Genomic DNA, 27940 nt, shown 5'->3' on the forward strand with positions numbered 1-27940 from the left:
TGCATAAGTTAGACTATCGTCAGGCATAGGTTGTGAACGCCGACAACACGCTCAGCATTCGTTGGTATAAGTTATGTATATGTGATTAAAACGTTCTGTTTACGTTACGAATACATTATGCATCCGTCCACCACATTATTATATGCCCAAAACTTTAAAAAAAAACATCAATAGTTCACCGTACGCCAGCGTTTTCCATACATTTTGAGACCTTGCCATATGCTGGCTAAAACGTCAAGGTGTGACAGCCCCTTAAGATTTCGAAAATATCACATGTGAAGGAATTCTCACTCGTGTAATTTTGTTTTTGTTCTCATTCGACCTCCTCTCAGAATCCCTCCCTCCCAAGGTTGTTGTTGAAGAGAAAAGAGTCCATGAAGGAGTTGCTGGAATGGAAATGAATGATGAGAACATTAAATCAATACATATTTTCAGGAGTGATTGTGTACATGGCAATCCAGAATCAGAATCAGTGTCATTACCTGTCCAGGAAGAGGTAAACACCTTGTACCTCATGATGGTGAATTAATGTTTGTTGTGTTGTGATGTGAAGTTGTGAAGCATTTTCGATTTTTCTGCTGAAGATTTCAAAGTGAATTGATCAAAAACAAGAGAACATTTTCATTTCTTCTTCGTGATCGTTTTGATGTTTTTTTGTTGTTGTGCATTTCTACAATGGAAGTTAAAAGAACAATCAGAGATTGCAGGCTCTCACCAAGATTTGTTTTGTGTGGTGTTTGTGTGTTGGTGTGTTGGTGTGTTGGTGTGTTTGTGTGGTTTATAGACGGTGTATTCATGCCCGACGTATGATTATGTTAATTCAGCGGCAAAACAGACCTTTTCTGCTTCATTGTGTGGATTCACGTTCCAATCACGTGTATTTTGGAGACGTACACACAATGTTAATCGGACATCCTTTAAAGACAGACTTGCATTCCCATCGTACGTACTTCAAGGACGTGCTCACATTGTAATTATCATACTTTATAGAGAAAAAAGATAACATGTATGTAACAATGGCGATCACCAGGTGGTGTTTGTGGCCCAGAAGAGCACATTTTGTGCAGACAGACAGACAAACTAACAAATGGACCCAAATACAATACCCTCTCGAGGGTAATATGTGAATGCCGGAGCTGTGTGATTGTATCGTTTTTGCTGAGTACAGTGTTCGTTTTTTCAAGATAATTCATGTGATTGTTGTTTCCATAACAGGAGACACCCAAACCCTCACAGGAGATTCAGGTGACGCGCAGAGGAACTTGGCAACGCCTGCGCAGATTCTTTAAGAGACTCAAGCCTCGATGTTTAAGACGTCAAGGTGGGAGGATTGAATAATCAGGGGAATTTGATGAGTACCTTATTTGGACTCGAGTTTCTTTGGAGGAGTATGAAAAGGTTCTTCTTCATCACAAAATAAAACCATGATTTTCCACAATATGTCATCACACTTATTCACTTATTGTCTCCACACAGGCGAGCCAGATGAATAGCAGCCTCGACTCTTCCGAAACTTTTCACATGACATCGAAATGGTTCGTTCAGTGTTTTTAATATTTATTGTTGTTGACAAGTTTCCTTTCCTGAATTACAAAACCAAGTCGAGTTTCTGTGTTAATACAGATTACAGATTCCTTCCCTCTCCCCCTTCCCTTTTTCCCCTCCCTTTTCCCCTTCCCTCTCCCCTCCCTCTCCCCCTCCCTCTCCCCCTCCCTCTCCCTCCCTCTCCCCTCCCTCTCCCCTCCCTCTCCCCTCCCTCTCCCCTTTCTCTCCCACTTCCTCTACCCTTCCCTCTCCCCCTTCCCTTTTTCCCTCCCTTTTCCCCTTCCCTCTCCCCCTCCCTCTCCCCTCCCTCTCCCCCTCCCTCTCCCCTCCCTCTCCCCTCCCTCTCCCCTCCCTCTCCCTCCCTCTCCCCCTTTCTCTCCCACTTCCTCTACCCTTCCCTCTCCCCACTCCCTCTCCCCCTTCCCTCTCCCCCTTCCCTCTCCCCCTCCCTCTCTCCCACCCTTCCTCCCCCTTCCTCTCCCCCTCCCTCTTCCCTCTCCCCACTCCCTCTCTCCCCTTCCCTCTCCCCACTCCCTCTCCCCTCCCTCCTTCCTTCAATAAATAAATGGATTTCTCTGGCCAAAAAAGAAGTTGTTGTTTTTACAGTGGAAATCTTTTAACTTTTTCTTTTCCTCCCAAGCAACACTGTAACAGGGAGGCGAGTTTCAAATTATTCTTTCTTGAAGTTCTCTGTTTTAAAACTGATTTTATCAGTCACCGCCGAACATTTGCTTCTCTTTTTGTTGACACGTCACGCTTGTTTCACGTTTTTAATTTTGCATTTCCGTAATAGATGACACTGTGCCAGGTGTGTTTGAGTGCATTGTTTCCTGATAGGAACAGCAATAGTGATGTGAAGACAATTTGTGTGAATTTTTCTCACCGCAGCCCGGACCCTCAATTCCAGTAGAAGATTCCCGTGAAGTGGAAAGGACTTTCTGAGAGCTTCGACAAGTTATTGAAGAAGCTCGAGTCTCTGTTTCAGACATCAAGGTGGGATGATTGAATAAGGAGGGGAGTGTGACAAGGACCTTGTTTTGAACTTTTCTGGACGTTTATCAAATGTTCCATATTCATCACAAAACACAACCTTGATTTACCACATTATGTATGGAATTGAGGTTCTATCCAGCCTTAAATATCAAACAATTGTTTATTTTGAATCATCTTTGCATTATAGATGGAAAATAACAAACTGCACAAAATATTAAAAACAAGGACCATCACAAACAATTAAAACTCCAAGTTGTTCTAAAAGGCCACAAAATGCAGAAAGAATGCTTGGAAATTAAACATGTCCTTCTCTCCCAAGAAGTGAATGCTTAAACTGAAAAAGGGGCTCAAAGATGCAAATACAGTATATACACAACAAGGCTAAAAGTGTGTGGACACCCCTTCAAATTAGTGGATTTGGCTATTTTAGCCATACCCATTGCTGACAGGTGTATAAAATCAAGCACACAGCCATGCAATCTCCATCGGCAAACATTGGCAGTAGAATGGGCTGGACTGAAGAGCTCAGTGACTTTCAATGTGGCACTGTCACAGGATGTCAGGTCAGGTCAAGTCAGGTATGGGAGCATGCACCGGACCAGCGCGTCGCTGCGTCCACTTTCCGCCGGAACTCCAGGGGCCTCCGTCTGGCCATCCACCAGGCAGATGCCTGGCCCATCCCCATCTCCTTGAGATGCGGATCAACCTGCTGCAACAATGAGACACGAGGTCGGCCCATTGGCCTCCTCCACTCATGAGGCTCCCTTGCTGGCAGAATCTGGTGAGCAGGATCAGCGTAAGGAAAATGAGCCACATGTCCACACAGCCGCAGCTGACGCTCATGGACTATGCGGGTAACAAATCTCATTTTAGTCTCTCAGCAAGCACTTGTTGGACACAAAGTCTGACCAGCAATAGCCAAGAATTTCCCGAAGAGTCCTCGTACCAAAGGAATTAAGTCTCCACCTCAAATCCCTGGTCAGTTCAAGTCTCACATCTCACATCCATAGAGTTCAGGGTCGTTGAGTGAGGTTGTTTGATTTCAGGAAGGCAAACTTTGAGGGCATGAGTAGAGAATTGGGTGATGTAGATTTGCAGACTCGAACAACAGGACAATCAGCATCAGAGAAATGGGAAACCTTTCAGGACCAAATGTGTTGAGTGCAGAGTAAGTACATTCCAATGAGGTGTGAAACTAGAAACAGAAAGAGGCCAGGGTGGTTGAGCAGTGAGATGAGGAATGCTATTAATGAGAAGCCGAAGGCATTTATTAGGTTTTAAATAACAGGACTGGAGTTAGATTTATATCACTGTCAGAGGAAACAGAAGCAAGTTCAGAAAATAACTCAGCAAGCCAAAAGACAAAATGAGAAGGAGATGGCTGAGAATATTAAACATAATAGCAAGGCTTTCTTAAAGTATGTCAGAGGAAAAGAACAGCATAGGACCAGGGAAGGTGTTGGAGACATTAATTAAGGACCAGATGAGGAACCATTTAAATAAATACAAACTAATTAAAGGTAGTTCCTGTCTAACAAATCTGTTAGAGTTCTTTGAAGCAGTGTCTGATTGGGTGGATAAGGGAAAGGGAGTGGATATGGTGTCTCTGGACATGAAGAAGACATTTGAAAAGGTACCACATCGGAGGTTCTTCGCCAAAGTGAGGTCTTGTGGAGTGACTGGTCAGGTAGCTAATTGGATTGTAAACTGGCTTAGTCATAGGAAGCAAAGAGTGGCTGTGAGTGGGAGGATGTCTTGCGAGAAAGTTGTGCGGTACTTCAAGGATCAGTATTCGGACCATTACTCTTCATTATTCACATCAACAATTTGGATAATGGTGTGAAGAGTAAGCTTTCCAAATTTGCAGATGACATAAAGGTAAGGAGGATAGCATAGGGGTGGTGATCAGATTCAGGAAAGTATTGATACTTGTTTCGATTGGGCAGAAGATTGGCAGATGCAATTTATCCAATTTATCCAAACAATTTCTCGAGTGTTGAAAGTTCCCAAGAGTACAGTGAGCTCCATCATGAGGAAATGGAAAGAATATGGAACTACCCAGACTCTTCCTCAAGCTCGCCATCTGACAAAACTAAGCAATTGGGCGACGGTGATGAAGTACCGAATGACGATTCTGACATAGCAACGGAGTTCCTTGGCTAAGATGGGAGAACCTGCCAGAAGGACAACTGTCTCTGCAGCACTTCATGAATCTAGGCTTCATGTGAGTGTGGCCAGACTGAAGCCACTCTTGAGAAGAGGGCACATGACAGCATTCCTGGAGTTTGCAAAAGGCACGTGAAAGGCTCTGAAAGAATAAGGCAAAATATTCTGTGGTCTGCTGAAACGATTGTTGAACTTTTTGGCCTGAATGCAAAGTGCTACATCTGATGAAAACCGGACACAGCTCATTCATCATTTACCACCATCCCCACCGTGAAGGAGGAAACAAATAATGGAGGCAAATATAGTCAAATGTCTTTGCTGATGACTCCACCCTCTGCCGTACCATATGACATCCCTCAGATCAGCAAGCAGCAGCTTCTTCACTCTCTGTAGATCTGGATAACATCACAAACTGGTCTAACACTTGAAACATGTCTTTTGATCCTGACAAATCTCACACTCCCGATGTCTCGCCAATGGGACTGTCTGGAACCACCCCTCCCGCCATCCAACACTGACGCTCCCCATCCAACTTGACAGTAGCTTGAGCAAATCTGCATGGAACAATGGGAGAAAATCCCCAAATCCAGATGTGCAAAGCTGACACAGACATACCCAAGAAGACTTGAAGCTGTATTCACTGCCAAATGTGCTTCGACAAAGTATTGACTCAGGTGTTGAATACTTATTGACGCAAGACATTTCAGATTTTCATTTTTCATTAATTTCGAAAAAATTCTGAAAACAAGTATTCATTTGTCATGATGTGATATTTTTGTGTTGATTGCGGACAAAAAAATTAGATTTTATTCAATTTAACTTCAGACTGCAAACAACGAAATGTACCAAAAGTCAAGGGGTGTGAATACAGGTCAATCTACCTTGCACATGCTGTCGGCACTGGAAATACATTCTGTCGGCACTGGAAATACATTCTGTCGGCACTGGAAATACATTCTGTCGGCACTGTAAATGACAATTTGATAAAATTGGTGAAATTCAATCGATGTTCAAGGAACGGAATCTAATTGACTTGTGCTCCATCAGATTGAGTGTGGCTCCTCTTTCTCTTGATGTTTGGTGACACGTCCTATGCAATGCACAGGGGGCACGTCGGCTCGAAAACGGAAGGGTCTCACTGGACATAAAATAGCATGTATTTAAAGCTCTTATGACAATGTAAGTGGTTCAGGAACCAGAATTTCAATGCCTCCACTGACTCAGCAGCCGGAGGCATTATGTTTTCAGGTTGTTCATCTGGCTGTCTGTCCGTCCTTCCATCCATCTGTTTGGGGTCAAAAGGTCAAATGTCAGAGGTCATGTGAGGTAAAAATTATGCTGCCATGCTAATTTGTGAACCATTGATTGGATTTTGACCAAACTTGGTGTAAGTTTTCAGTTTGATGCAAAGTTGAACTGATTGGATGGGGACATCAAGAGGTCGAAGGTCAAAGGTGGTAGGTTTTCATTACTGTGATAAGTTTAGAACAGCTGATGGGATACAAGTCAAACTTGCTCCAAGTATGTATGATGATGGATTCATAAAAACTGAAAAGATTGTTGCGTCAAGAGGTCAAAGGTCATGTCAGGTAAAAATGTGATCGTGACGAACATCTGAAGGGATTCAAAATCAAACGTTGTACAAGCATATATAATAATGTAATGATGTGGTCTGAGGCATATCTGTCGACGTCGTGACATCAGAATGCTGTTCGAGTTGACTTTCGTTTTGGTCTGGAAATTGACTCTATTCCTCACTGCCCTAACTCCCCCACACCCTCGGCAATACCTCTTGCTCCAGCTTCCCCTCCGCTCCCACCTGATGGACCTGACAGCATCAGCTCACGTTTCCTAAAAACCTCCTCTGCTGCTCTTGCACTGCCTTTCTCAGCCCTTTTCACCCTGTCACTTACCCTCGGTCAACTTGTTTCTCCTTGCAAATCAGCCAACATCATATCATTGCATCAAAAACGGATCCCCTTGACTGTAGACCAATAAGCTTGCTTCCAGTCATCAGCAAGGTTATGGAATCAATCATCGCAGTTGACATAAAATCATTCGTTTTCTCCAACAGCCTCATCTCAGATCATCAATTTGAAGTCAGACCAGGTCAATCTCCCTTGCACATGCTGCTTCAACTCATCCAAGAGTTCAACCCATCCAAGGAACTGAGTCCAAAACATCAACAATTTTCAAAAGTTCATTCCATTGTTTGAATGTTTCTCTTGGTTTTTCTTTTTGTGGAAGAATGAACTTCATTCTTGGAATTATCTCCAATATCCTGAATTAAAGATTCCAATTGGGATTGACCGAGTTGAGTGAATTTTTTTCTCTGGTCTCCCTTTCAAAGTGGGATTAAAATGCTCATTCACAACTGCCTTTCCTTCATTAAAGGTGCTGTATAATGTAATGCCATCATCTTAAAGAAAATTCATCAATGTTTTGTTGTGTCACTGTTTTCCCTCATCAGTCCATAACTTCTTTGGTTTTCTTTGACTTTTCCGAAATATACCACTGAAGGCGAACATCAGAGTCTTACCTCTTTTGTTTTTCAAAGGAACAACCCCTGCATATATCTACTCCTTAAATCTGATACAGTTAAATCATATTTGTATCCTTTATCATTATTGAGTTAAATTCAGTGAGCAGACCATGTGTAATCAATCCCTTTGGAATAAACTTTCCTTCTTCTAACTTTGTTCCCGGACCACAGAAAGAATATCCTGGAAGGATTAGTTCCCCCAAAATTCCAGTTTTTGTAAATTTTCTCCCTGGCAAAAACTTTTGTGTATCTCCTCTACGTTTATGAATGAATTTACCCTTTCATGTCACACATCAAACTTCCTTAAATTCCTCGTATCTCTCTTTCTCTTTCTCTTTCTCTTTCTCTTTCTCTTTCTCTTTCTCTTTCTCTTTCTCTTTCTCTTTCTCTTTCTCTTTCTCTTTCTCTTTCTCTTTCTCTTTCTCTTTCTCTTTCTCTTTCTCGCTATCTCCATTTCTCTTTTCTTCCTCTCTCTCTTTCTCCTTTTCTCTTTTCTTCCCTTCTCCTTCTCTTCTTCAACTCTTTCCTCATCCTCAGCATCAAATACTACCCTTGAACCATTTCCCCATGGAATATGAAGTATATATTCTTGATATTCCTTTAACCATTTGTTTTTTTTCATCGCTGAAAATCAATAATCCACGCATTGGAATGGATTCGGGATAATCCATCCATACTCTGTGCAAAGCGTTGGTGGTGCTGAAGTGGTGTCCTTGGCTATTGGACACAATCCTGGACAGGTCGCTACTCCGACACAGGATACCAACAAGCTGGCACTCATTTTGCCAACCTCAGAAGGATGACAGGCAGTCAACCCCACCTGGTATTAATTCAACAGCTGAGTGGGATTTAAACTCAGGACGCTCAGATCCCAAGCCCACCACTCGAGCCATTAAGCCAACACCAGGCATCCTTAGTTTATCAACATCAGTTTCAAGCCAATATTTTTTTGAAAACCCTCCCCTCTTATGTTGTAGAATATTGTTGCAGCTCTCGGAACCTTATGCATACAAACATACAGTTGTCCCGAAGTTAGTTATGCCATAAAGTATATGTGCAGAGAGAACCCCTCCTTGTGTGTAGTGGGAAAGAAAAAGGGGGTCGTTGCAATGTTTTTTTTCGTTAGATTAAAAAAATCATTATATCCCCTCCATTACAATCCACGGTACCATAGTGCTTGCAGCCCTCGGTTCGCTGGCCACAGCGCACCATTGTCCATCTGTCTCTGGAGGCTCGTTTTTACCGAGGCAGAATCTACACGTCCGCATTTCCTTTTCGGCTTTCCCAAACGTTCCAATTCAATCTTAGCTGTACCACCGTCCACCTTCCTCAAATACGTGTGGATGGGCAGGCTTTCCCAGCCTAGCCGAAATCCCGCCCAGAAAGGGCGGACCCCATGAAGGCACTGTCCAATCAGGGAAGATGGTGACGTCAGCTTCGCCAAGGCCCTTCCTCGCCCAGGGGGATCTATAAGTTACGACACCATCCTTGTAGTAGAGTGAGAAAGTCCTTGGGTTCGTTGGCTGGTTGCAAAGAATGGAAGGTCGTAAGTTGAGTGGTTGAGTTCTTTGGAGTTCTGGAGTTCTGTGGTGGAATCTTGAGTTCAGAGGTTGAGTTGGTCCCTTGGTTGAAGAAGAAAGGTCGTGATCACGGAGTGCCTGCCCACGTCTCGCCTCGGCGGCCCATCTGTTGTGCTGGTCCGAGTACACCCGACCTTGACCGGGGTCACTCGGGTCCTGTCTGCTGCCCCGTTCTACCTTGGACTCCGCGCTCTCCACCCGGGCTCCTTCGCAGACACGGTCTGCACACGTGCGGCTTTGGGCCAAATTGCACGACCTTTGTCGGGTGCCGCACCACGGAGCACCCCTTCCCTCAGAACGTTCAGGTTCCAAAAGAACTGCGACCTCAGCTCCCTCCCTCCCTGACTGCAAAAGTCCTTTGCCTTTCAACTGGGTTTATTTTGTCCGAGTGTGTGCCTGAATGTGTGGCGCCTGTCCATTAAGTAAACATACCCATCAGAGATGGGGAATCCCCTGCCATTGAAAAAGCTCATACATATTTCAGATTATGAGGGAGGTGAATTGGAAACAAGACAACATTTGGTCATCATGTCTTTCGAGTTATTCAGCTAAAAGTTTTAAAAAAAATTAGAGCCAAAATCACAATACTGTCATTTTTTTACAACATGGCTGCCTGGCGGCCATATTGGATGTCCGAGCGGGCCGAAACCATGTTGGAAAAAGTTCCCCAGGGGTGAGGAACGCAGTAACCAAAAGGAATTGAAATCAGATAAGTAGTTTTCCATTTATTACAAAAAACTTTTTTCAAGATGGCCGCCCCGGTCGGCCATCTTGGATCCGGCCGCGCCCAAAATCAATCGCGTTCTTCCTTTTCAAGTGGTACATGTGTGAACCAAATTTAAAATGGATATGGCAAACAGTTTATGAGTTATGGCACTCACAGCTATAAATGTTGACGCCCAGCCAGCCGGACGGACGGACGGACGGACGACCCGGGTGACAACAATATCCCCCTTCCGCCACGCAGCGGGGGATAAATATCCTTCTTCCGCCACGCAGCGGGGGATAAAAACTGTAAAAGTTATTTGATCATTGTAAATCTTCCCTCGATTATTCTCGCGACAAGTCTGCTTTGTGACCTCTTTTGTAAGTTGCTGTAAAATTGTCACACTGCATCTCTCTTCTGTCACCTGCATAACACACCAATGAACCTGTTCCTGAACCACATGATTTTCCTCGCCTAATTTTAAATAAATTATTGCAGAAATGTTCCCAGTTGGTTTTTGTCATTTCCTTCATTGGTCCAGCATGGTTCGGATCTGAGTTTAGCCGGGTCTTTATCCCTGATAATCTTTTGATTCCAGCCGGTATGTCCTTGGCAGTTCTGTGGTTCCCCGGTCGTCGAAACTGTGTGGTAAATTAGGTAAACTGATTACACCTGGCAGGAAGACCCTACGCGACGCGGTTGAGGTATTAGTGTCCACGGTCGGTTACGCGACCCGCCGCATCACGGAATTATCCATGAGCGACGGCCTACAATTCCAGGAGTCTGGTGGGAGATGACTAAACTTCCCCCACCTCGTGGTCGTTCTCGCCACTGGACCCCGGCCCGCAACAATATTGGTTCACGAGTCAGTAAGTGAACACTATATTCGTTATTGGTGTGTGTCTGTCTGTGTCTGTCTTTCTGTCTGTCTGTCTGTCCCGAGCATTGCTCCATGGGTTTTGATCCAATCCTGATAAAATTTTGGTGGGAGGTTTATATCATGATGTAGTTGTGTTTTCCTGAGAATGGGCGTGGTGCGCCCACTTTCGGCGTAGCTACGCCCAAAAAAACGTGTTTTTAGGGGGTAGCCGATTTCAATTTACATCTTCTCTGAGGGGGTTTGTCGAATCTGGCAGGGATTTCGGTATTTAGTTAGCCCAATGGCACCTGCATAGCCCCACGGAGCTTGATTTTTCATTTTCGTCCCAAGGTCAAGGTCACAAGGTCACAAACTTAGAAAATGGCAAAAAATCAATAAATTGGGCATCGAACTCCTCGGGGTTTCAACTGTTTCGAATGAAAGTTGGTGTGCAAGTCGTGCTCTTCGAGTACTACAACTTTCATCATTTACTTTTTTCCCAATTCCCGCCAGTTTGCCGGTGGCGTCCCCTTGAAGATAAAAAAAAAAATAAAAAAGGTGAACTACGTTTCGGATTTTGCAATTCTTGGTCGATTTTGATGAAACTCGAGTGGTAGGTTCATGTCATAATCTATACCACCTACAATAACAGCCGTTGTTATGGATACCACCATTGCCAAGCAATGGCCGAAAAACTAGTCTTGAAAAAAGGCAGACTGCATTTAGGATTTCGCAATTCTTGTTTGATTATGATGAAACTCGAGTGGTAGGTTCGCACCATGACCTCTACCACACACCATGACAACCATTGTCGAGCAATGGCCGAAAAAAGTGCTATAGGTAAAAATTTAAAAGTTGTCTGAATCGAACTGTATTTTTGGTATTGTGCAGCTAACTGACTACTGACATAATATATTATGCACTCATTTGTATCTTATTTCAATGTTGGCGTCTTTCGACCTTTGAATTTGAAATCTAGATTGTACCTGTGTCCCTCGGAGTTATTTGTTCTCTTTATCGTTGCAGATTTATTTGTTCTCTTTATCGTTGCAGATTTACCAGATTTTATCGCTCAACATGGAACGTGTATATCGTAGAAGTCTTTGACTGGTCTACACACTCGGGTAACATGTTATGTTGACGCCTCCACTTCAATGGCTTAAGCATCAAACTGATATCATTCTGATCATTTCATGAATTGATAAATCATTTTTCAGGTCGCGCTGTCCTCTATTGACATGACCGTGTCCTCGACTATGGATTGATGGTATGAGGAATACAATGTGATGTCAGAGAAAGACAATTATGATTCATATTTGAAAGAAAATGGAATTGAGTCTGGTGTTGGCGCATTGGTTAGGGCAGTGGCTTGGGATCCAAAAGGTCCTGAGTTCAAGCCCCGTTGGGCCACTGAATTAATACACCAGGGGGTTGACTCAGCCTGTTATCCTTCCGAGGTCGGCGAAATGAGTACCAGTATACTGGGCCGGTGTATACCCCTGTTAAAATAGGTGTACCATATCCCTGTGTTGTAAGAGGCGACCAGAGTTGCGTCAGGAAGGGCATCCGGTGTAAAACATGTGCCAAATCACGATGCGGATCATACGGATGATCCGCTGTGGCAACCCCTAACGGGAGCAGCCGAAAGAATAAGAAGAAGATTTGAAAGAAAATGGAATTATACTAATAATGTATAACATTCTAATTCTATTCTAATTCTAATGCATGAGTTATTTTGAGTTGAATGACGTCTTGGTTAACTACTGAACATATTCTGTTGTTGTTAATTATTTGTGCTTAGCGTTAGAAATTGCAACTGTAAAGAAAGTGTAAAATTCTCCAGGTTGATAATCACTGCGATTCAAACTGAAACCTGTCGATTTCTGCCCGAAATGATCTGGATACTAAGACAACTTTCAACTGACTTTCTGCCAAACAACACATTACTGGTTAACAGTTGCGGTGGCGACACTTGCAAAAGTACCAGACATTGTTGAACATAAATGAGTGCTGATTGTGTCTTATCTTGCAGTTATGTCAATATAACTTATTACTTGCTCCCCGACTCCCCTTATCCGTGACTCGCCAAAACCTACCACCACTTGCTATTTAATCGTGAAATTATTAATAACACTTCCTCATTTCTTCTACTTTCAGATATACAAAAACGAGCTGAAGATACAACATACAAACGTGTATAAATAAACTCTACTCATCATTTAGAACTACATAACCACCATCTATTGTTTGTTGTAACTTCGATCGTATTGTTACTATGATCGTATTTATATCCACATCGTATTTCACTATTTTTCTCAGGATGAAATGTGCCTATCTTATCTGATGATGAACTGTGTTGATTACCCAACAATCAAACTCTATAATCAATAAGTCATCGTCAGACGAACTTTCATTATTATTACCTTCTTCAATTCGTAAGTCGTCACAATAACGCAGATGAACTTTCATTACTTGTGATTTATACAAATTTGCTTGTGCTTCAAAGTGAATTTAGCAAGGATATTATTAAAACTGTCCACTTAACGTGTAAACACATAAAGTTCGTTCTGTCAGAAAATGGATGCAGGTACTTTTACTGCGACAAACATCACTTCAGATCATATCGACATACAACGGTCCTGATTTGGGAAGACGACTGAACGAATATTCAATCATCGGTGGTGGTTCCTGGTTGTGAAACCTCAGTTATTTTACACAACACATTAACAAATAAATCAGTCGAGGGCTGGTGACTGCCTCAGATCAGTAACACTACTAAGTCACTCAATATACCAGTTATCAAGTTACCAGATTTAGAGTTGAATTGAATTTGATTGATAAACTTCTACCAAATTGAATTTCAACAGAGGAGCACTTCACGTTCATTCGTTGTTGTCGTTGGAAGATGAAAACGGTAACAAAGATCCACGATTCGATGGTTCTGAGGAGTCAAATAAAAAAGGTTGTTAATTCATTGATGTGCTTATGAGCGGTCAATTACCAGATTCATCCGAAACTCTCCACGAAAAGGTAAAATTCTATCAGACACATGACCATACATTCACATGCAAAAAAGGCAACAAGAAAACATCCATTATGAAAAGCCCAACGAAGGACATGGTAAATATGACCATGAACGATCTGGTCCTAAACTAGTTGTCGAAGCTTGTCGATTCAAATTTCCCAAATTCCCCATGAGGAAAACTATGATTGTGCGAACGCCAGAAGCAAGTGGAAATCAGTTGAACAAAATGAAATCCGATTGTCAGAAAATAAGAAAATATCTAATACGACAATGCCACGTTGAAAAGCGAGGTCAAGAAACCGCTGAACGAAACACTTCGTTCGAACTTACATTTGACCAATTCCTAGAAGCAGTTGGTCTCAGTGAAGAAGACTATTACCGTGCTATTGGTACGTCTGTTGGGACTAAAGGCGGTGGATCTGAAGTATTTTTCAAACGAGAGTGTAAAGATATATTTACCAACAATTATAACTCACACATTCTTGGTATCCATCACGCTAATATGGACATGTCTTTTATCCTAGATGAGTATGCATGTGTGGCTTATATACTTGGCTATCTTACAAAGGGTGAAAGTGGTCTCAGCAGATTCTTGAAACAAATTGACGAAGAGGCGAAAAAGTATGGCATGGCCCCTCATGAAAAATTGAAGGCACAAGGAAGAGCTCGAGACAACGGTGGAGAATTCTCGAGACCAGAAGGTTTATATAGAATGTTCGGTCATCCGATGTGTTTTAGTACACGCACAAACAAATTCATCAATGTGAATGAACCTAAAAACTGGAATGGTCTCCTAAGACCGAACATTGCTGACATGGAAGATGAAGATATCCCGTTCTTCAATAGTATTTACGATTACTATGTAAACCGTCCGGACTGTTTGAACAAACTGACATTCGCAGAATTCGCTCGGGATTATGACCACGTCCACGGATCAAAATCAGATAAAGTCGTCGAAGAATTGGAAACTATACCAGATGACAGGCAATCCGGTCATATCAGCCCAACCATGTGGTTGAAGGACAAAAACGAGGACGGATACGAAAACGACGTAGGCATTGTGTCGTTCGATATCGTATTGATCGATTTAGAGAGACTGAAAGGATGAGAGGTTTACGATTATTGTTTACCCCATTTCGCAACGAGACCCTGGAAATTCACGCTCACCCAAACAAATCCATCGAAGAACTTTTCAAGGACAAAGAAGTCCATATTGACAATATTCGCAGCAAGTTCGAGAAAAATAGAGATGTCCTTGAACGTATTCAGAAACATATGGATGATTTTGAAAACAATGATAATTGCGATGGTGAAAATGACGACAAATCAGATTTAGATTTGCCATCTTCAAAAGATGAGACAACATCAAAAGATGATCTACATCATTTCTTACAACTATCCAAAAGAAAATCTCTGGCAACGAAGAAATAAATGTCCCAGAGAGATAACGTGTGTGTGCGATGATTCGTAAATTAAATCCAGATCGGAGACTTATTACAGACGATGTAATCGAACGCTTCGAATCAGGTGAACAATTTCATCTTTACAGAGCTGGGAGAGCTGGTACAGGAAAAAGCTTTCTATTGAATACACTGATCGAAGTCGCGAAATTTCTTCTTATGAAATCTGGTGATAATCTTGACAAACCTTCAGTTCTCGTTTTGGCTTCCACGGCCACAACTGCTCATATCATTGATGGTCAGACTATAGAGGCCTGTTTGGAATAAATACCTGGCCAAAATACTGAGAATATTCGACAATATTCCTCGTTCGCAACATTGTCGTATAAATATGATCAAGTAAAGTGTCTATTCATTGATGAAATATCGATGGTCGGTGCTAAGAAGTTCCATGATATCCATACAAAATGCCAACGACTATTCGAAAAAGACAAACCATTTGTTGGCTTACCGGTGATATGTTGTGGAGATTTTCTTCAACTTCCTCCAGTCGTAGATTCTGCCATCTATGAGAGATATGTCCAGAAGGGAAAGGCGAGTTTCACCACCCCACACAATTGGAAGATATATTTCAAACAGTACGAGTTGACAGAGAAGATGCGTTCTTTAGAAGATCCTGATTTCTCAACTGTGTGTGATAAAATTGGTACAAATACGATGTCAGACTTGGATATTGACCATTTGAAAGAACGGCTTATACCATGTCCAAACGAATATAACAACGAAGCCAACAACACCGGCGATTTAGCAATAATTGTTTACAGCAATGAAAAACGTGAAAAAATAAATTATGAGAAACTAAAATTGATCAAAGGTCCATCTGAAGTATTCATTTGACGCACCCTGAAAAAGATGTCTGTAAGATTCCTTCTAAGAAATTACACGGTAATTATACGAAGACTGGCAATTTGCCCTATCAACTTGAAGTGAAGGTTGATTGTCCTGCAATGCTTCCTGTGAATTTGAATAGACCAGATGGGCTCACCAACGGTGCACGAGGATATGTAGTCGAGTGGGGTTCCTATTGTTCAATATACTCGCCTTAGCAGGAGAAGGTAGAAATAATATGGGTCAACTTTGCGGACAATGTCGGAGCTTACGTAACAGCTCGGGGATGTAAAAACATGGTTGCAAAGGCGTAAAAGGTGCTATGCGATTGTGAGAAGGAATGGTATGTTCACGGTCGATAAGAGTAATAACGGGAATGTGACGCGTCGACAGTTTCCTCTTATACTTGCATCCGCTATCACTCGTCACAAAAGCCAAGTGATGACCCAAAATGAAGTGATCATTGATTTCACCGATGCGAAGGGTAAACCTAGCAATGTACAACCAGGTTGGTTCTACGTCGCTGTAACGCGTGTCAAGAGACTGACTAACCTTTATCTGAAAGCATTCGATACATCCCTGATCACGCTGTCCAAACCTGTTGAGAAGGAGCTGCTCCGCTTATCGAAACCCATCAACTTGCACAAATTATGTAAGAAATTTCTTCCCGACCAAGTTTTCGCGTATGATGATGACTCCGAAGAACGTGAAGACATTAAGATCATGTGCTGAAATATCAATGGGTTACTTCACGCTTAACATATAGCTGATATGAAATGTGACAATAATTTGATGACCGCTGATGTGATTTGTATCGCCGAAACATATATGAAAACATATATGTTTATGAAAACATAAACATGTGTATGTATATATATATATATATATATATATATATATATATATATATATATATATATATATATATATATATATATATATATATATATATATATATATATATATATGAAAAACGAAGACCGATCTACATCTTTCACCTGCAAATGGAAGGAATTACCAATTTGCTCTCAACGAAGCAATTAAACCCAGGTGGCTAGGATTATATAAATAAATCGACTCCTCCCATGCTCTTCTTGCTGAAGAAGTTGCATAAAGCAACCATTAAAGGATACCCAAGGTAAGCCCTTTGCTGTTTCAAACCCTTCCTAGTTTTCAAATGTGGAGGAACTCTGGCCTGATTTGAGAGAAGTGTTCCTGTAGGTACAAAAGTGTGGGCTTGCTGAAAAGAGTGCTGTGGCTGGAGTTGCAGGCAAGGAGACTGTGCATGTACCGACAGAGAATATAGTGTTTGTTATGGCAAGAGGACTGGGAAATATGATAGGGGACAATAACAGGAGTTTAATGGAGCCAGGGAGCACACCACTGGCAGAAGGGCTGTTAGTGATTCTGATGCTCATAGGGACTCACCAATATTTGTTCCCAGTGCAGGTTGCCAAACGTTTTTGCAGAAGGATGTTTGGCTTCATCCAGGAAGACAGTTTGGTGTGCTGTCTCGGGCTACACGACACCTGTGTGAGTGTGATCACCTGTGTGAGGTTCGGTTTCAACGCATCTCAGCCAGTGTGAGCAGGTGACCATCGACAGCCTGAGAAGACAAATGAGTGATGGGGAGCACAGGTTGATTCTCGATGGAGCCAATGTCGGGGCACTCCTGAACAAGACAGCGAATTTAAAAATTTATTGGTAAGACATTCTGAGGTTTTTCTCTCTGAAGGACGAGGTTCCAGGTTACACTGACAAGGTGCGTCATGAGATTCCTTCAGTGGACGAGATCCTGGTGACTCAGCCATATCGTAGGATTCCCCCGACTCAGTACAGGGAGGTTAAAGAACACATTTTCAATCTGCTCAGTAAAGGAGTTATCAAGGAGAGCACAAGCGCTTCTGTTTCTCCTAAAGTGTTAGTACGTAAGGCTGATGGGAGCTTGCGTCTATGTGTGCACTTCTGTCGACTGCATGCAAAAATGAGACGGGATGCTTTTCCATTACCACAGATTAACGAGTCCTTTGACGCACTGCACGGGGCACAGTTCTTCTCGACAATTGACTTACCAAGTGGGTACCATCAGGTCGCTATACACGAGAGAGACCAGCATAAGATGGCGTTTCCCACACCATTTGGTTTTTTTGAGTATACTCGCATCACATGCCATTTGGCTTATGCAGTAGACCAGCCACATTTCGGCGCCTCATGCAAGTGACAATGAATGACGACATTTCAACTTTTGCTGGTGTACCTGGATGACATTCGTTTGCTCAAATATGTTTCAAGATTACCTAGAAAGACTGAAGACTGTCTTGAGGTGACTGAAGGAAGCAGGACTGAAGTGAAAGCTGGAAAAACTTCATTTTCTACAGAAGGAAGTTCGGTTCTTCGGACATCAGATTTCTGGCAAGGGTATTGTGAATAATCCACAAAATGTTGCTCCTGTTAGCAAGTGGAAAGTGCCCAGTACATTGAAGGAGCTGAGGTCTTTTCTTGGATTCTGTACTTGCTTCAGGCATTTGTTTCAGGGGTTTTCCACGATTGCTGGTCCTCTTCATGATCTTGTGAATCAGGGTCTCAGAGAAGGAAATCCGGCAAAGTTTAAAAAAGTGTTTGATGACCGGTGGAATGAAGATTGTCATGCTTCATTTAAGGAATTACAAGAGAAGTTGATCACTGCGCCGGTGTTGGGCTTTGCGGACTTCGGTCGTTCATTCATCATTGAGACTGATGCCAACAACCGGGGTCTCGGGGCAGTTCTTTATCAGAAATAAGGGGACAAGAAGAGGGTCCAAGCATCTGCCAGTAGGAGGTTGAGAAATGTTGAGATGAATGGCAAAAATTACAGCATTGTGAAACTTGAATTTCTCGCTCTGAATTGGGCTGTATCAGAGAAGTTTTGAGAGTACCTCTTCGGCTCTAAGTTTACAGTGGTTCTGGACAGTAACCCGCTTTGTCATCTTCAAACTGAAAAGTTGGGAGCAATAGAGCAAAGATGGGTTGCACATGAAGCAATTTTTACTTTGACATGAGATATCGCCCTGGGTTTCGTAATGCTGCCTCAGATGCCCTCTCGAGGCAGCCGTTGGCAGGGGAGGATGAACTAGAGAGATCAGAGAGGATGGTGGTTCTGTCCCAATGGGAAACACGCCAACTTTTCCGGGTTACATCAGAGAGGAACTGCGTAGGTTACAAGATGCTGATCTCACACTCATTGTGTTTTGGAAGTTTTGGGATGTGAAGGGAAAACCTGCAGAAGAGGAAAGACAGGGTGTTTCAAAATCTACTGTGTAATTGCTGAAAGAATGGGAACATGTACAAGAGAAGAATGAGTTGTACCGGGTTATTAATGATGTTCACGTTTGTGAATGTTGACAGCTGTTGCAACCTGAGTGTTTGAAGGATCAAGTGCTTGAAAGTATGCATGATCGCATGGGGCACCAAGGCATAGAGTGCACATTGAATCTGTTGATACACCGTTGTTTTTGGGTGGGAATGTGCAATAATGCAGAACACCAGTTAAGAACTGCCAAAGGTGCATTTTGACCAACATGCCACAGCCGAAGAAGATATGCGCACCCATGGGCACACTGTCTGCGTCACGACCATTGGAGGTGGTAGCAATACATTTCACTGTTTTGGAACCAAGTACTGATGGCCGAGAGAATGCGTTGGTGGGAACTGATGTGTTCTCGAAATTCACTCAGGCTTTTCCTACAAGAGATCAGAAGGCTGACACCACAGCTCAGATCCTGTTCAGGGAGTGGTTCATGAAGTATGATGTACCTGAAATATTGCACTCTGATCAGGGAAGGAATGTTGACAGTGATGTTGTTGCTGAGCTGTGTAAGCTGTCTGGTGTCAATAAAACGTGCACCACTCCCCATCATCCTGAGGGAAACGCTCAGTGCAAGCATTTCAACCGAATGCTCCACGACCTTCTCTGCACATTTCCCCCGACTGGGGGAAGGGAGTGGGGGTGGTGGAAACACTGGCCCGAACATCTGCCTGAGTGGCTACATGCGTACAACGTGACACCCCAGGCCGCAACTGGTTGCTCACCATACCTTCTGTTGTTTGGTGTAAATCTCCATCTTCCTATTGATGCTTTGTTTGGGCAGGAAGAAGCGGTGAATGAGAGGCATGACTGGCTAGTTTGGCATCAGGAGCGTTTGAGGGAAGCACATACCAAGGCAAGGGAGTATTTTGAAAAGAAATCAGCTAAAAGGGTTGCTGCTCAGAAGGAAAAGATGCACTGCTCATCTTTACAGGTGGGTCAGTGGAGATACAAATACAGAACTTCAGTACAATTTAGAACATTTATTGAACAAACAAACAGACAGATTTAATGTGCGTGCACAGGAGGTTCTGGACAAACAAACTCACTCCAGATCACTCAAATACAAGTGGAGAATCTCAGTCTTTATATAGTTTTCAGAAAGACACAGTTTTTATCATTTTCTGGCACTGGCGCCAGTTCGTCTGATCTTGACGTTTTCCAGGTGAACCTTATCTTCAGTCGTCGTAGACAGCTCCTGCTTAAATGGTTGGAACACAAATTCAAATCTGGACATATTCATCGCACAGAATGCTCGAATGATGTCAAATGCCAACTCTAATGGCCATTAAAACAAGTTTCCATCCGATGTAGGTTAAAAGGTCAGTCTACTTCTTCGAAACCAGGAAGATTTTTAATATTGAAGGAGTAAAGCTTCACGAAAATATCTGGACATGTTCTTAAATCCACATTCCAACTACTGTCTTTTGTAGAAAATCCCTCAAGATAGCTTTAAAATGACAGGCAATTCTTCTTTATATTCATCTTGCTGGCAAAGTTCAACCTGTTTACACTTTTAATATACCGATGATCTTTCCGTTCAAAGGAGAAATATAATTATATTAATTCCAAAATGGATACATACTTAAAAGAATCGTATCATATTTGATTACATTTCAATTTCAGATTTAATATTTTATTTTAATATCAAGTTTTAATTATCATCAATTTATATATTTTATCACCCCCAAACCCATCATGATAAAAATTTATCGACATCAGTTTGTCTATCAAATAGATAGACTGTTGAGGATGAACAAAATTCAATATGCTTGGGGACCTGCAGTGTACTCGGTGGATGAAATGCAGGGTACAACCAATGCCGTTGAATCTGTGGGTGGAGGGCCAGTTCGAAGAGTGCATCGTGTGAACTTGAGGGCCTGTGCAGGACCTATCCCAGGACCAAGAAGGTGTACTGTTCATCAGGAGAATCTAGGGAAGAAACATCCTGCCGTTCATCAGGAGGACATATCTGAGTGGGAATCTTCTGATGCTGAGTTTGTTGTTGTGGAAGAGGTAATGTTTCCAGGTTTGAGACAACCAAGTGGGAGGTGTTGTTCTAGAAGGGGATACAAAAATTCTAGAAGGGGGAGATGCATCGAGCTTAAGCTTTGGAAAATATTTTACATTTGAAGTTAAAAGAGACATTGCGCTCCAGTTGCCAATAAGCTGAGGGTCCTCTTTTGTAGGTAATAAAGTAATTACTGCTCTACGACAGATCATTGGCAATTCTCCACATTGGAAAGAACTAGTAAAGACCTCCAAAAGCTCTGGACCTAATAAAGACCAAAAGGATTTGTAAAACTCGACTGGGAGGCCGTCTCGTCCAGGAGATTTTCCAGTCGGCAGAGAAGCAAGCGAGAGTGTAAGTTCTTCCAAGGAAGGTAAGGAATCAAGCTGATCCCTTTGAGCAGCACTTAACATGGGTAGATCAGACGTGAAATATCAGATCGCATCATTGCCAACATCATTTGCCATAAACACGTCTGAGAAGAAGTGATAGATCTCCCTCTTAATGCTATCTTGTGATGTCACAATGTCCCCAGTTGAGAGCTTTCGGGTTTCAACTTGCCTTTGACTGGTGGTCTTTTATCAAAATGAAAGAAAAATTTAGTTGGCGAGTCCAAATTATAAATCTGATCCATCCTAATCGTATCATTGCACCTTTCACTTGGTAGTCAACAAGATCATTTAGAAGGGCCTTTTTTTCCATTCGCAGATGGTTATTTGTTGTTCTGGGGTTGTTTGCAACATCAGATTGTAATTTCACTATTTCTTTTTCGAGTACAATCCTCTCCTTTTTTACACTAAAAGATGAGAAGTGATTGAACTGTTGGCAAAAGACGGCAATCTGTGCCTTTGCGTAGTCCCACATTAATCTTGGGTTACTTAAACTGTTTTTTCGTTCTATGAGGCTATTCCAAAACACTCTACATGCAGTGGTTCCCAAACTTTTTTTTACCCCTATTTAAGTCTGATAGGTTCGAATTACCCCAATGTAAAATTGTGTATAATACAAAAAACAAATGCACAATTCTAGGACAATTCAGCATTAACTGCACAGTGCTGTTCGAGACTGAGACTTTGTAAGATGGATGAAGTTGTTTTGTTGAAGACAGATTTTGGATGCGTGGTTTCATCTTTTCCAGAACCAGCCTCATATCTTAGCTTGGAACAAGCCAGTCTCTAGTCTTGGATTTGACGTGGTACATTGTCAAGAACCCAAGTTCACACATATCGGTCGTGGGAAATGGAAGAAGTACATTGATAGCCCGAGTCATTAGAGTTGGATATCCCATTGCTCCTTGCTGAAGCCAGAAAGATGCAATATCCTCGACAGTGTCATATGTGCTTCGGGTCCCGGAATCATTTCTCAACTTCAGGAATTCGTCTTTTGCAGGGTCGGTGTCAGAAATGACATCTTCGGCGACAAGAAATGGCTGCTTTTCCATGCAGTGTTCCTCTGTAGAACCTCGCTTTTGGGAAAATATTTTGTCATTGACGTCTTCAGTTTGGGCAGATGCTCACCAATGTCGGTCGCCGGGCACGGAACCTCGCTACTTTGAAGAAATTGGTCGAGTCTGGTAAACATAGCAACGTTGCTGACATTGACTCACCTGCACCATAGTTCTATTTGTTGACAGAAGGCATTCTTCTTTTCTCGGACATCGATGATGGAGGAATTTTTTCCTTGTAGAGAGCAATTCAACACATTCATCTCTCCAAAGATGTCTGATCGTGAAGCTGGGCATGCGATGAACTTGTCGTCACGAAAGGCAGTGTTGTCAGGGTGTGCTTTTGCAGCAAGAAAGTCTGCTATTTCTGATCGCAGTTCAAAAACTCGATCCAAAACCTTGGCGCGAGACAGACATCTCACCGCAGTGTGCAAAAACAGTTGCACGTTTTCAGAACCAAATTCTTCACACAGCACTCTGAACAAACGAGTGTAAAGTGCTCGACCTTTTATAAAATTGACCACTCGTATAACACAGGTCATCACGTCTTTGAACGAGTCAGGAAGAGTTTTGGTCATGAGAGCTTGGCGGTGAATGGCACAATGCACGTTAGTGAGCGAAGGTGCTTTCTTCTTTGCCAATGCAACAAACCCGGATTTTACTCTGAGCATTGCCGGTGCCCCATCCGTGCAAATAGCTCCCAGCTTTTCCCACTGTATTTCATGCTTTCCCAAGTTGGTTGACACCATATCAATAATATCTTGTGCCGTGGTTGTTGTTTCAAGCGGAAGGCAGAACAAGTATTCAGCCTTCAGCTGATCATCAACAATATAGCGAGCAAAGCAGATCAGCTGAGCACAATTAGACACATCAGTTGACTCATCCAGCTGAATGGCAAACTTGTGCATCGATGCTTTGATTTCGACAACAACTTGCATCTCAACATCCTCCACCATGTCATCTATCCGGCACCGAAAGGTGTTGTTGGAAACAGAAACTCTTGAAAGCTTCTTTGCTTCGCTTTTGCCACATGTTTCACACACGAATCTCAGCACCAGGCATGATCAACTCCTCCGGTGCAGTGTGAGGCTTCTTCTGCATCGCTATGAGATATACAACTTCGTAAGATGCGTGGACTGTACCCTCATGCGCATGGTGAACGTTACGAAGATGTTCACGTCGTTTCCCTGGCTTCATGTTCTCATTTGACAAGATCTTTCCAGACAACACACACCGTGGCCACACACACCCTTCCTTGTCATTGAAGTCAGTGAAGCCAGACTGCAGATATGTTTCCACATACTTTCGGTCACGTGGTGTGTACTTTATTTTATTCGATGCCGTCTTATTCTTGGGGCTGAAGTGTTTGGTAATACCAACTCGGCCTACTTATCTGAAAAATAAACACGCAAACACAAATTATCTCCTTGTCAGCTGAAAAATAAACAAACATTGTTGACAAACATTACTTATCAATTCAATGAAGATTAAATTAGCTCATAACTCATTGTTTTCACCAATATAGTTCTGGGTGTTATGAAAATTACAATGTGATCAAGCTTTCGTTACCTCCAATCACAGAGTCACTGCACAACACGCACCCATTCACTGTGGCTTCTGGAGTGATACGGACAGTAAACTGACTCAATTTAAATAAATCTCTCACTGGTGGTGACTTGTGGCGAATACTTCACGTGTTGCCAAACTTGGCAAACTTGACGCCTCGAAGTCATGTACAACCTAACTTTAATAGAGGCCACACCACCGCACCATCATGCGCAAAACCACTGCCAAGGCGCAATGATCTTCGTGAGGGACTGGATACTAAGCGTGAAAAACCAAACCCGACATGTCGACTTACCGCGCAGGAATGAATGCCGACACTGAGATGGAGATGTGCACTTGTCTGCAGTCGCACGGGAGAAATGGGGCCTGAATCAGCACGGCAAAGAACTCATCCAATCTAAACTAAACTAAACTAACATAACCGAACCTGAGCTGAGCTGACCTCTCGTAGAATGCCAAAGCACTCGTTTTGAGCACAAATTCGATTTTAAAAATGGATTAGCATCAGCTACACACCTCGACTGGTGCTTATGGCTTCGCGCTTTCCTATTGGTTCCTTGTATTTCTGGTACAGTGTGGAATGAAGCGCGAAAATGACGTAGATGAATAACTGGTGTGGGCCTTAGCTGTTTTTTGTACTTGGGACCCGCTCCCTTTCGTGAAGCGTGATGATTCACCTGACGTCAAGGGGCGGGGGGCATGACACGGTGGGCCCCCTCTCTGTGCCACTGATATTACCCCAGCCAAATGCAGTTTTTACAGTAGTTGTGGTAATTACCCCGAGTTTGGGAACTCCTGCGAGTCCAAAGGCTTCACAAAAAGTAACACTCTCCAGTAACATGACGTTAAACTTCCAATATGGATTGCCATGTTACTGCAGAGCAAGCTTAAAGGAGAATGTTGTAACCAGATGATCAGAGAAAAGAGAAGGCACGATATCAGATTTTAATATCTAATCAAACATTGTGGCATTGACATACATTCTGTCTGACCGAGCTGGAGTGTGTCTCTGGGACACACATCTTAACCAAGTGAACTGACGTTGTCTGGGGTGTTGGATACGCCAAACATCCACGAGTCCCACAGTTTTTATAATTTTTCCCAAAGTTTTGGCAGATTTTGGATGTGGCTCCACACTGTTTCTGTCTGAAGCAGGATCAAGGGAACAGCTGAAGTCACCACTCATTATAAAGGAACAGTTCAAGTCAATTGTGCTTAGAAAGGCCTCTAGTTTAAGGAGGAAGAAGGAGAAGGAAGAAGATACTTTTCAGCATTCTCATTGGGGGCATAGATGTTTATAAAAAATAAAGATTTGATTGTTGGCAATGAGCTGAAGACAAGCCAGACGTCCAGGAATTATTTCATTATAATGAACTTGTTGGAGCGTTAATGAAGGAGAGACAAAGAAAGGAATCCTGGCAGTGAAGGAATTGATATCACTGAAGAACCACTGACCCTTCATGATCCTTCTCCATTGGGTTGCGCAGTCAGATCTCCATGCGTCTCTTGCAATAACAAGACGTCCAGGTGTAAACGCCGTGTCAGATCTTTTACCTGAACTTTGCGTTCTTTTCAAGCACCACCATTAATGTTTGGACTTCGAAATAAACATTCATGTGTTTAGAAAGGGAAAGAAGGAAAACAAATAAATAAGAGAAATTCACCATGAGGACCTGACTTGAGAAGGTCCTGTCGAGTTTTCTGGATCATGTTTTTTAACCTGTGTTTCTGAGCCTCCGTGAAGTTTCGGGTGACAAGGTTACGCACAATTTCTTTCAATTTCGTAATTAACACCGGAAGATCAGGGAAATGATCTTTCAGATCAATATTTCTCTTACGATAGGAATCCCTCAAGAAGTCCCGAAGCTCGTCATCCGAAGGTCTGATTTCAGCCTTTAGGATCTGAGAGGACTCATCTTGACCTTCACCATGAGATTCCTCACATGGGGAATCCAGAGGTGTTTCAGTTTCAATGTGAGCATCACGTGATTGTTCGGTTTCAATGAAGGAATCTTCTTCGGCCCCTTACATATCAGAGTTACGTCTGGGGATTCTTGGGAATGTAAGAGATTCCCCAAGCTTGTCCGTGACACGGCCACGGGGCTCGGGTCATGAGTGTCACTCTCCTTTGGAGGATTTAAACTCTCCTCCATTGTTTCCTCGGTGTCCTTATTTGTCTCATTAATTGTTTTTTTTGGAGAGAGTCTGTAAAAGTTTATCCTGCTCCTGTGACTGTTGGATATTGGATCAGTCTCCATAAGGAACGTCCTTGTACGAGAGGACTCTTTCTGTGGGGTTGGAAACACTCATTGGGATTGGAAAGTTCGATACGATTGTTTCATTGATAATTAATGTTCGTACAAACGGATGTTTCTGGATAACTTTATTCTTCCAGAAAGGGAAATCTGTTATTACATGGAATTCCATTAATTACATTTTCACTGATTTCTCTTTTACCAGAAGGTGACACACGTGGTGCAAGGAGTTGACGTTTATCAACTTTTGAGAAGGGAATGAACCAATCACCGACACTGTCCATTGGCTCATTGGGAGGGGGCGTGTCCACTTGTTCAGTTAATATATCTCGTACGTCATTGGGAGGGGGCGTGTCCACTTGTTCAGTTAATTTATCCTGTACGTCATTGGGAGGGGGCGTGTCCACTTGTTCAGTTAATTTATCTTGTCCGTCATTGGGAGGGGGCGTGTCCACTTGTTCAGTTAATTTATCCTGTACGTCATTGGGAGGGGGCGTGTCCACTTGTTCAGCCGGTTGATCCTGTACGTTCGTTGAAAGAGAAACGTAAACATTTATATGTGAGTCGTTGTTGCTGGAAAGCTGCGTTTGTCGAAGAGGGCAAAACTATTTCACGTGTCCCACTGAACCACAACCAAAGCACTTTCGGGAGTCAGTGTTAACATCTACTTGGTCGTCATGACTATTTACAGTGAACTTTGAAATGACGTTCAGAGAGGGATAATTGTTGTTGAGTACCATTAATACTTGTCTCCGGAAACCCATCACGTGACTGGCACGTGCATCTTTACAGCCCAAAAGGAGCATTATTGTTGTGGAGCCGGGTCTCGGTGGCGAGCACGACCGCAAGATGGAGCAGTAGAGTCGGCTCTTCCGAGCACCCAGAATTTATAGGTCGTCACCCCGGATTACTCCGGAGCCGACGGGTCAATTAAAGGACCCGTGGTTGCCAATACGTCGACCGCATGGGGTCGCATGGTTCATTGGCAACTTCAATATACCGAAATACCCACGCAGTCCAACTCCAGGGTAACCACACCCTCGGCAGGCCTCGAGCGGAACGAGTCGTGACCGTGCGAAACCCGAGTGTATGGTTACCGAGGTCCGTCAGTCCAAATGCACAATTACGGCAGCAACGGCCTTCCTCATCCTCAATACGCACCGTGGCAAACCAATGGCAGAAAGGACAAGGACGCGCTGGGACATTCAACAAAAGGGGAATTTATTTTACAATAATCGGGAGGGGAAGCACACAAAGAGCAGAGTTATCATGACTGTAAGAAATGCTAAGTACAATGAGAAAAGAAAGCACTGACACAGTTGTTACTCGAGAACATTGTACTTTACGGTACTTCGACATAAAGACGGTCCCCTGTGCCAGTGCGCATGCGCAGCCTGAGCCGGAGCCTGAGATGTTGTGGGCGTTTCAACCTGTTCAATACTTGTTTGATTATTGTCGTTCCACGCCAATAAAGTGGTCGAACAAATTGAACTCTGTTCTTATTTATTTACTTTTGACGGGGCCCAAGGACACACACTCGCACACACAAATGCCCAGAAAGAGATGGAAGTCGAGGTCTTTATTGCCCCGTCAGCTCGGAGGGAATACGGGCTGAGG

At 42.9% G+C, this 27940-nt stretch overlaps 1 long non-coding RNA gene across 1 annotated transcript; it reads left to right on the top strand.

Moving 5' to 3' along the window:
• Positions 1 to 294: 294 nt before the first annotated feature.
• On the top strand, positions 295 to 12627 carry LOC147031903 (uncharacterized). The gene is made up of 6 exons (XR_015054934.1): positions 295 to 496; positions 1216 to 1321; positions 1477 to 1535; positions 2434 to 2538; positions 11445 to 11515; positions 12549 to 12627. It is a non-coding gene; the product is annotated as an uncharacterized LOC147031903 (long non-coding RNA).
• Positions 12628 to 27940: the final 15313 nt, after the last annotated feature.

This window comes from Eptatretus burgeri, chromosome 2 (assembly GCF_056783735.1).
Source record: "Eptatretus burgeri isolate ZD-2024b chromosome 2, Ebu_testis_v1, whole genome shotgun sequence".
NCBI lineage: Eukaryota > Metazoa > Chordata > Myxini > Myxiniformes > Myxinidae > Eptatretus > Eptatretus burgeri.